Source organism: Osmia lignaria, chromosome 10, assembly GCF_051020975.1.
Source record: "Osmia lignaria lignaria isolate PbOS001 chromosome 10, iyOsmLign1, whole genome shotgun sequence".
In the NCBI taxonomy this organism is placed as follows: Eukaryota; Metazoa; Arthropoda; class Insecta; order Hymenoptera; family Megachilidae; genus Osmia; species Osmia lignaria.
This window is the reverse complement of record NC_135041.1, coordinates 8975352-8987798: the sequence shown is the minus strand read 5'-3', so window position 1 is coordinate 8987798 and position 12447 is coordinate 8975352. Positions and strand designations below refer to the sequence as shown.

General features: G+C 40.9%; 1 protein-coding gene across 3 annotated transcripts in view; it reads right to left on the bottom strand.

Moving 5' to 3' along the window:
- The window catches only part of LOC117611906 (protein O-mannosyl-transferase TMTC1-like), a 156958-nt gene that overhangs the window by 15216 nt on the left and 129295 nt on the right, over nt 1-12447 (bottom strand). The window lies entirely within an intron of this gene.

Below are 12447 nucleotides of genomic sequence, written 5' to 3'. Positions count from 1 at the left end.
TTGCTCGTAAGCATGAAACTTTGTACTTAATAAAATGTCACTCGCACCCTTTCGGTTGCAATCCTTCCCCTTCGTGACACATAGTCACCTACAGCTTCGAGGTTTCGTAGAAGGGTGGCTGAATTTTGGTACCAAAAACGTAATTGCCAATTGAAATCAAGCCATACTCTTTCGAAATGAAAAAGGAAAAGAAGAAGAGAAATATCCTCTGACGCAAAAAAACTCGAACCTAAATGATGTTGCCATTTGGTCCCCCCGAAAGAAAGAAAAGGAAGAAGAAGAAGGAAAAGAAAAAATGAAGTTACTTTCAGCAGCCATGTGGTCCCTGTATCCCTAGCCTCGTGACATCTGTAACAGCAAATTGACTTGGTCGAGATGGTAGGCGAAATGGTGCGGTCTTATCGGAGTAATATTCGATATTAAGGAGGTCATCGGTGATGGTAACACACGGGCCGTCTCGGAATATTAGAGGAGAAGAGGGCAACAGAGAGGCGGGAAGAAAAGAGAGAAGAAAAAAATAGAGAGGAAGATAATCCAGAGGGTAGGATATCCGAGGATAGTTGCTTCGTAACGGTGTAACGGGTCCGTAGGGGTTGGTTGGCTGCTCAATAAGGGAGCGTCGAGGTCGAAGAAAAATACGGGGATAGGATTCGCGCAAGAGTTACACAGTGAAATGAAGAAAGCGGATAAAAGGGACAGAAAGGAATCCGACGTGAGTGGATCGGGCAGCTTGGAAAGAAAAAAAAAAAAGAAGAAAAGTATAATCCGACCGGTATTCTATCCAGTCTGTGATGCATGTTCACGCTCCCGCGGCGAATCCGTTTTATTCGACGCTTTTCGCAATGGATACCCTGTACCTCTTCTTTCTTTACCTACCCATCCCTCTATTTTCTCGTTTTCGTCCTTCCAATTCCTTTTTTCCCCCCTCTATCCCTTTTTTGTTTTTTCACTCCTCGAACCGAGTTTCATCTGTATTTAAGTTCCCGGGGAACGATATTGATCCCTGGCGAAATATCTCGACGGTAAGCACTTTTTCCACCCTCTCTTTCATTTGACGGTTTAAAGATTTATTGTTCCGTCGAAAATATAACTGCATGGAAGAGGAACGGAATTTATTAGGATTGTATCGAACTTCTGCTTCATCGTCGCCAGACTTGACGCCTGTCACCCGTACTCCGCTGATTCTGCTAGCGCGAAACGTCCAGATTAAAATTGACGAATCTGCTGTTCAACCGATCGACCGGATTGATGTCCCTGATTCTTTTATTTCACCGAACGTCCTTGTCGAATGTGTGTAATAAAAATAGTATCTATACCTCTTTCCCGTCATCATTTCATATTCATATTCCTGTATACCTCGACGAAATGCAAACAACTTGGATCGATTTTCTTAATCGAATGGATCGTTCGACGAACCGTATCTGCCCGGGACACGAAATCGCGTGGGTGAAACGAAAAAAGGAAGAAAGTATGTTCGATGCATCGCGCGAAGCACGAAACGAAATTCGCGCTGATCGCATTGCGGCAAAGTCGTTGCACCGTCTTAAAAAGAAGACACTCGTCGAACCATCTCCTCTCCGTGTTTACTTGCACCGTTCGAAAAGAGGATTGCCGAGGAACGCGTAGCTGGGATAAAACGGGATCCTCGAAAATGTCGAGGTAACGCGTGGCTTGAAATCCACGGAACGAGCCTGACGGATGGAAGGATGGTTGCGTCAAAAATCGCAACCTCTCGTCCGGAATTTTACATAGTAATCCAGGCTGATAGAGAGCGCGCAGGAGTGCGTCGTTAAAAATTAAAACGCGAGATGCACTGTTTGCCGTTGCGTTCTGTCATTCCAGATCGACCCACATCGCGAGACATCAAAAAGTACAAACACGAATGCAACAATATTTTTTTATTTATGTAAATAGAAAGGGTAGAAAATTCAGCACTCTTATAAATATCAAGGTTCCAACAGCATTTTGTACCTTCTGGCGTGTTTCAATGTTTTTCGAAGGTTTTAAAGTTGGAATATATTCCGAGAGAAACGTTTCGTGTTATTGCCGATGATCCAAACGGAAAAAGAATAATTCGGAAATGGACGGATGAAAACGGTTCGAACGGGACGAGTCACTCAAACGAAGAGGATTCTCGATTTAAAGTAAACGCAAGTACTCTCGCGAACGAGCTTAAAATAGAAACGCGAAAGACGAGGCGGTTCTTGAGAGCCGTTCGGACGCGGAAAATCGAGGTCCGTTTGAAAGACTTTTTTAATAAGTTCAATTAAAGGCTACTAACTACGAGTTTCGAGTGAAAACTTCGAGCAGAATACTCCTTTTCACATTCCTTTTTTCCCCTCGTTTATTTTCCTCGCGGCAAATGGTCAAACATCGCCGCTGAAGAAGGTATACTTTCCTTTTCACGGATAACCACGTTTTTGTACCCTTTTTAAATTAACGTTTACCCATTGAAACTAATCTTATTTGCAGAAGAATTAAAACCCATCTTCTCCACGTTTTTCATTTAAACTAATTGAACCGCACCAGGCGATTTCGCGCTGAATTGACCGATTGCCAAGGTAAAAATTATTTGTCCCTTAAATGGTGTAACGTTTGCATAAGAATTTTATCGTAATCCATCTTAATTACAAATGCCAGTGTCCAATTTTGTTACAGAAAACAACGCTCCTGTTAACCAAAGTAATCTTTCAATTTCCTTTGCAAACAATACGATTCGATTGAATTCTGTTCGATAAATATTGCACGATATCCGGTGTGCTCGTTCGATCGATACGCCCGCCACACGTTCGATTGTGGTAGCACAAAAGGCGGTAAACAGAAAAACGGAGGGCGTGCCGTCGAACTTGCGGCTCCTACGTCGGTTAATTCAACCCTCTTCGTTAAACTTTCTCATGATGCAGCCCCTCGAAAGATCCTTAAGACGCGTAGCACGCTCCAGAGAATAACTTGAGATCGAGTTAAGAGAAAATCAATCGACTGCAGTTCAGAACTCGCTGGAAAGTTCTCGCTGGTACACGCGTGCCATCAAGAGCACGGAACAGCCAAGACCGGGCGCATCAAATTCACGCTTCTCTTGATGAGCTTTCCGATGAACTTTGGAAGTGTAATACCTTTGTTAATATACTGCTACTTAAATGAGAATTTCAAATTAAACGAAGAGAAATAATTAGGGAATGAAAAAAAATTCAATTTGTAACTTGAAAAGGTGGAATATAAATTCCTGCTTTTAAATCTTTCCCTGATAATTTTTCTTCCACTCTTTTCTTCTATGAATTTAACACTCCGATCGTTTGAACGAAATGAAATAGTTTCAATTATAGAAAATATATTAGTCTCACTAGCTCTCTCAGTTATATTCGATTTTAACTTCAATAAAACTTTGCACACCAGAAAAGTGAGCATAATGAGGTCTCTCTTTCAACAACGAAAGCTTCGGTTAAAGAGTAAAATTATCCTCCAAAGTTTCGCCCCTTTGATGGTATCTTGAAAACCGTCCTGGGGGGGAGAGGGATACAAAGGAACTTGTTAAAAAGAGCGTTTCAACGTTTTTACTTAAAAGCACGAAACGTTTCATCAAAGTCAACGCCAGACCCTGATACTCTTCTTTAACGGACATTCTCTGTACAAGTTTCGAGGCGACTCTATCTTATCGGCAGGAGAAAGAAAAGAAATCGATTTCTCGATGATTAAATTACTCTATACGTATATCTATCGGAAACATTTCGGTGTCTTAAACAACAAACATCGTTCGTCGCGTCATCCTCGAATGTAAAACGTTCCCAGTTCTAAACTCAGCGAAAATCAATCAATCAATCAACACGTTTAAAGTTTCTTTGGAAAGTTTTAATCAATGCCGCTTCTGCCGAACGTTCCGTGTGCAGGAACAGTAAAGGTTTCGCGAATCAGCTCGGCACGAAGTCCTTCCGCAAGATACGATCATCTGCAATTTAAGAAATTGTGTCCATTAAAGCTCGTTTTGCTCCTTTCTTTCGACGATGCAATCGTATTTTTTTGTTTCGCACAAGTGCTGCGGTAATTCACTCCCGGGACCGTGGAAGAACAGAAGTTCGACAAGGAAAAGAACAAATCGTTTTCTTTGACTGATCGAAGGAACTGAGGTCATTTGGAAAATTCTTTGCTATCCTATTTTTCTTCGACATTAAATTAATGATGAAACTTGGGGACATTTGGTACGTGGAATGATTTGCTCGTTTTGCATCCGCAGTGCAATGATTTGAATAGCAAAATTTCCTCTCTCCCAGTGTAATCATGTAGTAATAGAATAAATAATGAAACAGGTATCGTGGTGATACGTGACAATAACGCGTTACTGGCTGTTCGTATTCAATGCTATCGAACCCCTATATCATCGTAGAATATGAATATATCATTTAGTATTCGTTTCATTGAATATTCAACTATCTTCTCTTTCAATTATTACTTTGTTCAATTCTCATCTGTCATCGGTTGACAAGCGAAGGGTTAACTCGACACATTTTCACCCGTTTCTTTTTCGTTAATCGAGTGTGGATCATTGAAATCGTCGTTAGTCTCAAAACATTCTCAAATAAGATGGGAAACGGGTGCTGTCGAAAAGGGGATGAAAGATGGAACGTGTCTGGTCGGTCTCCGGAGAGGGTCACAGAGAAACCTCGATATTTACACGTCAGGGGGATACAATCCCGGGCAAAGCACCCACAAGGGTGTCGCGCAACACGAGTGTCTCTTTATTGGATAATAAATAACTTGTTTCATTTATAAGAAGAAGATAAAGCACGCGCGAGGTGTGTACCGTGTACGGCTGTTCGTATTTCTTCCGAAACATAAACCTACCCCGTTTAAATAAGAAATAGATGGATTTTTAACTCTAACACGGTGATGACTGGGTCTTTTTTGATCCAGGCACGCTGCTGTCGGGCTCCTCTAATGGACGAATGACGCGGTTTCATGAAGATTAAGTAGAATACGTCAGCCATACGCGAGACGCTATTATGTCTGACTTATAAGAGGTCGTATCACTTAAACCGACGTAACCTTCACCTCTTTTTCGCGGAATCGTACTTTCATGGATCTTCATTAATTCCGTCGACGCACAGTTTGCAAATGGACGCGAACAATATGCGTCCCTATGATGTCAATATTCGGGAAAACTTCCTTGATGGCAGTTCCACGTAGTTCGGTTCTTGCAGGATATCCCGTCGTAATTTTCGATAGACCGAGTTTATGGTTGCAGCGGATCGTAAAGTTAAGGCAACGACAAAGCTGGATAGCGAGGACAGAAAGCGGCAGAGATAAAGCAGCAACGAAGAGGAAGGGACTCGGTTGGTCGTATAGCAAATCCAACTTCCCATTATACAGCCATAATGGTGTTCTACGCGAGGTTATTGCTGGTTAGAAATCATATTGAAATACGAGACCGATGCTAATAATGATTTTTAATATCTGCTTCGTCCTTTTTCCTCTGTTTTATCGTTTACTCTGATCATCTCACAAAACAAAATTTTTAAAATTTTAAATTTCTAATGTTTCTAACACGCATAACCCAAAATTTCACGAAATTTAGTGCCTGAATTTATCACCTCTTCGATGGCGAATGGGAAAGAAGAAGAACCGACAATTATCATCGGCTAAATGGAGAACCAACCCTCTCTCTGAAAGCATTACCATAGGTAAATAGATCATTGTAGTTTTCGAATAATGATAGGAGCATGTTCGCTGGTATTAGGAAAGACCGACGAACGCATCATATTGTAGATTGGTATTGTTCATCCTCCGGAAATGCTGATGAATAAATTGGCCACGGTGTTTCTACGATGCTCTACCACGATCCTACATAGCCTCCACACATTTATCGTACATACTTGATGTTCGTTTTGCATGATTCCATGGATACATGTTCGCTGCTTATTATCGTTCTTTGTAATCGGTCAGAAAAACAAGACGATTGAAAGTTCGCGCACATGTTGCTATTTAACCCGTTTTATATATTCATGCGTGGCAGAGGAAATATTTTAATGTATTCAGCGTTTAACATTTCAACGTTTTCAGTCTTTATTCATCCGTTGAAATGAACCCCCGAAATATCATGAATTCGGATCACATCATAGCGCGGAATAATTATTGCTATCAACCCTAATGAATATTTATCGCTTCTTTCATATTATGAAGATTAAGTTTGTTCAATCCATCGTTATTAACTCTATGTAGTTTGGAAAATACTTTGCTGTACTACGCTTTTCTATATACTGCAACTTCGAATGGTTTAAATTAAAATAAAGTATACGTCAACATAAAACCTTAACATCTAACTTAACTATGTAATAAACGTTTGAAATTCTTCCCTCTACGCTAGTGCCTCTAAGAAAATTGAATTTCCTACAGGCAGACGGTTCTGGACACCTATATCGCCTAGTGGATGGCTGAACAGTTAAATCGATAAACAATAAAATCGTGTGCATTAGTATCTCGCAGCGAGAATATACTTCTCATTCAGCTGAGTCGTCTACTTCGAGCCACGACACAGCCGAGAATTTTTATTGCGGATCAACGTATTCGATGGATCCTTCTCGCACTTGATTTACTGCAACGCCGACTGTATATCTACGCGTCGAACGGCCCTCGTCGATTCACGAGCCTCGAATAATAGTAAAACCGGGCCGTCGTAAAATTGCAATCGCATAATGCATTATCGCGAATAGAAGACCGCGTAACACACCTGTAAAACTTCCGCCAGCTTTATACATGTTTCGTTCCTCGTCGAACAATAATAACAAAGCCCCGCGTCACGTTTCCCCGTTTTCCTATCTTTCGTTCTACTGGATCGTAAAACATTCATCGACGAAAACCTTTGTACACGATCCACCGTTGGTAACAGACGCGCGTCACCGCGATCTACCTTGACTTTTTACTGCGAAATATGTTTGACGTTAACGCGAGGGAGCACACAAAGGTCCTCGATACGAACGTCGATACATCGCTGATGCTTTTGCAGCTCTTTAATTAGCGACCGGGACAAAGTGCAAAGAACTATCGTTAGATACGTTCTTTGGTCCTTCGCTTTTCAGGAAATGCCAAAGGTTGTAATTGTGTTATCGGACTTTCTGTATTTCCGTTGCGAATGGAGAAATAAACTTGGTAGAACTATATAATTTTAGCCAGTACAGGTGTCAAAGTTCTCTATCGCCACGTCTATAAATTCTAATTGCTGCAGGTGTCGAAGTAACTTAATGTGGTTATAAATTTTCTGTTAATAATAGATTCGAAACGCAATCAGAGGACGTTTCGTGGAAAGCAAGGAGGAAACAAGGAAACTTGCGCGAGAATGTGTCTTTTTGAAACGAAGGCAGAGAAGAAGATAAAGGACGAGGAAGGAGAGGAAACGTCTCGGGAAGACGGACAGGTTCGCGACGAATGAAAAGCAAACACGAGCCGCATCGTTCCTCGATCCTGCCGGCATTTCATCGACTCACTACGTATTTCTCTCCGTCCAACCCCTTTTCCATTCTTCCCTGACAATTCTCCAGACACCCGGAGCCATTGCTCCCGCGAACGCAATAACAACTGCGAGCACCGCCGCGAAACGACTTGCACACCGGCTCCTCGAGGAACTCCGACGCCCTAGCAGAGGCACTCAATTATTAGTGGCGCACAGACCGGGTCAATCTCGGTCTACTTTAAATTACTTAGCTGATGCGCCGCTCCCGTTGGGTCGGCAACTTCAAGCAATGTCTCCTCGGGGAAATTTCGAGCGTCTGATCGAAAACTAATTCATCCAGCTGGCACGTCAACAAGGAAAAAGAGTTGCTCGTGTGAAATATACAAAGTTCTAAGCAACGTGATTCGAAGACGATGAACGTCAGTCATAGTAAACATCGTCGGTTGAAATATGTTTTCTTGAAAGTATTATTTTTAAGAAATCAAACATACTTCAACTACTTGAAGGTACATTCTTCTAAAAAAAAAAAAAGAAGCAGATTGGAAATTGCTATAATGAAGATAAAATTTCAAGTTATTCTTACCATTTGAAAAGAATAATTCTCTAACGAGCTGCGGGAACGATATGTACGAATCAGGTGAAGCGGAGCGGGTCAGCGAAAAAGGAATGTTCGAGCGTCGATTTGCCGAGCGAAACAAACGTAGGAAATTGGCAGTTAGTCGAAGGTTCAATTTTTCAGAGTTAATACCGCTCGGTTGGAGGAAGCTGTGCGTCGAGGGGATGCGGAGCGAGGAAGAAAGGCCGAATGGAAGAGGACGGTCGTCGGCGTGAGCCTAGGAAATGAGATCTACATACAAGCGACCCAACTGGACCAACGAGAATGCACCGTCCAAGTACAATTTTCATCTAGTTGCAACCGTCCTCTCGCCTGCATCGTTTCTACTCTCTCTCTTTCTCTTTCTACCCCTTCCTCTCTCACTCTTCTTTTTGTTACCATCAATCACGTTCTCCTCTGTGTTTACCGGATTGATTGCATTTTCGCGGGCAAATATCACGTTATTGTGATGAGACTGATGATTAGCAAACGAAAGGGGATGAAACCGGGGATTATTATTGTGTATCAATTTTGTTTCCTTGTAATGTTGCAATTCTCTGGTGAAAGATAGGAAATTTTGTTCGATATTTTTTAACAATTTCTGAAAGTGTATTTATAAAACGAAGTTGCACATATAAATCTCTTTATCCTATAATTTTCAGTTGTTTCTCCATATAGAATTAGTCTCCGTTTCTACCGACGCGGCACTCTGTACAAGAAATCCAATTTCATTTAATCTGATATATCTGAGATAACCGTGGACGCGGTTACAGTTTCACACCTCGTAGAACGTTGATCGAAACCTCAGCTCTGTACCTTTTTTATGTAGAAATTCCGTGAAATTTCGGTCGCGTCTCGCTCGCTGAAATCCAATTATATCCGCATTAAATCGTTCCCTGTTTCGAGTAAACGCGAGTCGCGCGAACGGGAAATAAATCTCGCCGCGCAGGGCCTCGTTAGTGCGACGAAACGAAGGATTTTTACAATTATATCCGTGATATATGCGCGCCCAGTGTTGCATTTGCACGCCAGGCTTTGTTCACCTTTGTTTACGTAACGATCGAACAATTTGCGCGCTGAAACAGGCCGAAGCTTACATCCCCGATCGGCCCATAAATATCGCCCGATCGAGAGACCGCGCGATCGCGAATTAAAGCTGTCGATGCTTAGATTTGAAGTCGAATAATGGCCTGGATCGAAAAATAAATCGATGACTTTGATATTTATCGCGCGAGCTTATAATTATTACTATCGGACGATCGGATCGAAACGCTGTTGCGTCGACTGCACGTTGTTGAATCGCGGAAATATAAAGCCACTCGGGGACGGTAAGTTACGCGAATGAATGAATAATACCGTGACGGTGATAAAATTTCACCCGACAGAATTGCTGAACAGGGCTGTGTATCGAGAAGATAAATCGTAATTCTAAACGGAGAAGATCGTCGAAACATCAAAGCGGAACTCGAGGCTGAACTCTATTCCCGTTGTCGACGATCAGTTCATCGTAGAAATTCTCTAGCACCCTATTCAGTAATGATCGATGCCGTTTCGAGCTTAGCTAAGCGCGAGGAACGCGCTCGACCCGGCCAAAGATAGCCGGCTTTAGTGCGCGCTGCATTAGCCCCGTTCGTAAGAAGTGGCTTGCGGTTTGCTGAGGAAGAAAAAGGTAGAAGAAAGAGGGAAGCCGAGTGAAGATGGGATAGAGAGGAATAGGTAGCGCGAGTCGAACAGCAGGGAATAGACGAAGAGGAAAGAAAGAAGAAAGAGAAGCGAAGAGGTTACCACTTCATCTCGTGCACCGCCGCCCAACCTGTGGCTAATTAATGCACTTTTGTTGGCTTCCTGCGGCCTTAGTCTGGCTGTGCGCGCACTTCTTCATGGCGCAGGAAATTTCGAAATGGTTTAAGGGAATGGCGCGATATGGCGGTTGCAATGCGAACGTTTTGCGACACTGATTTAACTTTTTAGGACACTGGAAATCACGTCCATCGTGATGGATGTTATTTCAAATGACTGAATAATAAATTAATTAAAAGAAAAACAGCGTGGATATTGATCAATAATTGATTTTCAATGACACGAAATTAACACCTTTGAAACTTGTCTCAATTTATTCGATCGAAAGATTGGATAGCTAATAAGGGTTGCTTCCCACAACCGACGAATATCGATGCTTTGAAATCTTGAAAGCGAATATCGAATTCTCCATGAATTATTAATTCCAGCTCGATCAAATTGCTTTCCGTATGAGGCGTGGATTTCTTTGACACTCGAAAAGACTCTTTCCAATATAATTTTTTCCTCGTGTCGCATGCTAAGTTAGCGGAACCTTTCGAACCGGGCTATCAGCATTTCGATCGGTGTTTTTCAATTAACCTCGATACACGTACGAGCGGGCTCTTTCATTAATAAACATTGCCCATCCCAGTAGATAGACGTCACAAAAGAATTGCAACACGGCCAGAGCCGTGCGAAGATTATGAAAGTGTTGGCCGATTAAAATTCTTCAGCCTCGCGGAAATTCATCGCGGGATCTTTCGTGCTCTTGTGAAACTGGCGAATCTGTTCTTTCCAACTTGCCGTGTCCTCTTCGTCTCGATATCCATACTGATGAGAATGCGCCTCCTCGTTTCAGAATAGAGTATGTCTGTGTCCATTCGATGGGAACCTCCTCGTTTACAATGGAAGCGTGTATTCATGAGTTCCAAGTTGATTTCGAACTTCGTTTCATCTTTCGTTGCTCGTAATCGTGTAACGACCAAATATGAAAGATGCATCTTCGTCGAATCATCTTTGATACAATTATTTGCAAAGCACCCATTTAATGACAAACGAGACGAGTTTTTGAGAAAATGTAATAAAAAAAAATTGGGTGACCGAAACGAGGAAGGTTACAAGTGGCTTTTAATTTTTTCACGAATTAATCACACCCAAATTTTGATCAATGTTTTACTTCCAAATTGAACTGCAATTCAAGAATGACGAAATTTTCAGAAGACCGACTGGCCCGTTGATAACGAATACGTCAATGTTCAAATTAATATTTGTACTTCTCCTGTTTATATATCTAGAAATAAAAGTGAGGAGATTTCGAAACCTTCTCGAATAAAGTTTTTTTCCGCTATTTTAATTTTTCCTCTTCTATTCTTTTGTATGAAAAAGTTCCTGTATGAAATTTTATTTAAAATTTCCATTTATATCGCTTTCTATCCAAATCGGAATAGATGTTGACTTTCTACGATCCCGTTTCGTTGATCGTTCCTGTTTGCTTAATCACATTTTTTGTATGTAAGTATGACAATCTACATTGCTTTCCATCTAAAATTACTCGTTAACCAAATATTATTCTTTCATATGATGGGGTATTTCATCGTATTCTCTCCTTTCAATGGTACCCGTTGCTGTTCGTTTTCTTGTCATCCCCAGCGCATGTTCAATCGCAAAAATATGATGTCTGCACTTTTTCATCCTCTATCCATTCTTCTTGCCTTTTCTTTCAAATATACGATCTACTTTTTGAACACCATCTATCAAAACTACCAAATCACCTCATTTTTTGCTGTTCCTTTTTTTCTACGACAGATGGGCGTGAAGGCTTAAAAGAGATCTTTGAATAGTGGTTTGCTGAGGATGAACGACGACAATGGGGTATGTGAATTTCACGGAATTTCTATACAAATTTTTCAACCCTCAAAAAGCGAAACTTTTGAGATTTTGAGATTTTGAGATTTGCACCAAGATTCGATTCCCTAGAACGCATAGTTATTAAATTGAAAACGAGTAATTTATTTTTCGTTTTTTCTACTCAATCGTACCAACCTCCGTTTATGTCCATTTGTTGAATAACTGTGTACTCAATTTAACAACACAAATTTATGAAATGTTTTCATTTGTTCGATATTAATACCGAACGCAATTAACAACGAAGTGGAATTGTCAGTTTCGATAACGATTCTAATTAATACCCGATAAAATTTAATAAACGAAAAACCTTCCGACTTGTCTCGAGTGTATTGTTATTTCCAGTGGCTCAAAAAAGATTGTACGTGTCAAGCGTACGCAGCAACGAAATTAATTTTCAATTGTTTTACACACTTGTGCCCCGACACGATGAGTCGTCAACGCATGGCGATATTTGCATATGTGTGCGTTATATGTGTACATATACACAGGTAGCAGGTGATTTTAAATAACGACTTGTTAGTAGAGATAGAATTGAAATATGTTGCAAGTAAATTCGAATGATTAATGAATATCTTGGAAAAAGAGGATCAATGCTTTCAACTATTTGATTATTATTTAGGAATTATATTTAAAAAAAAAGAAATTTGTAGATTAATGTTCTGAGAAATATCCTAAGAGAATAATCGGTTAACTCGATATGACAAATATATTTCTTCCTACACCAGAA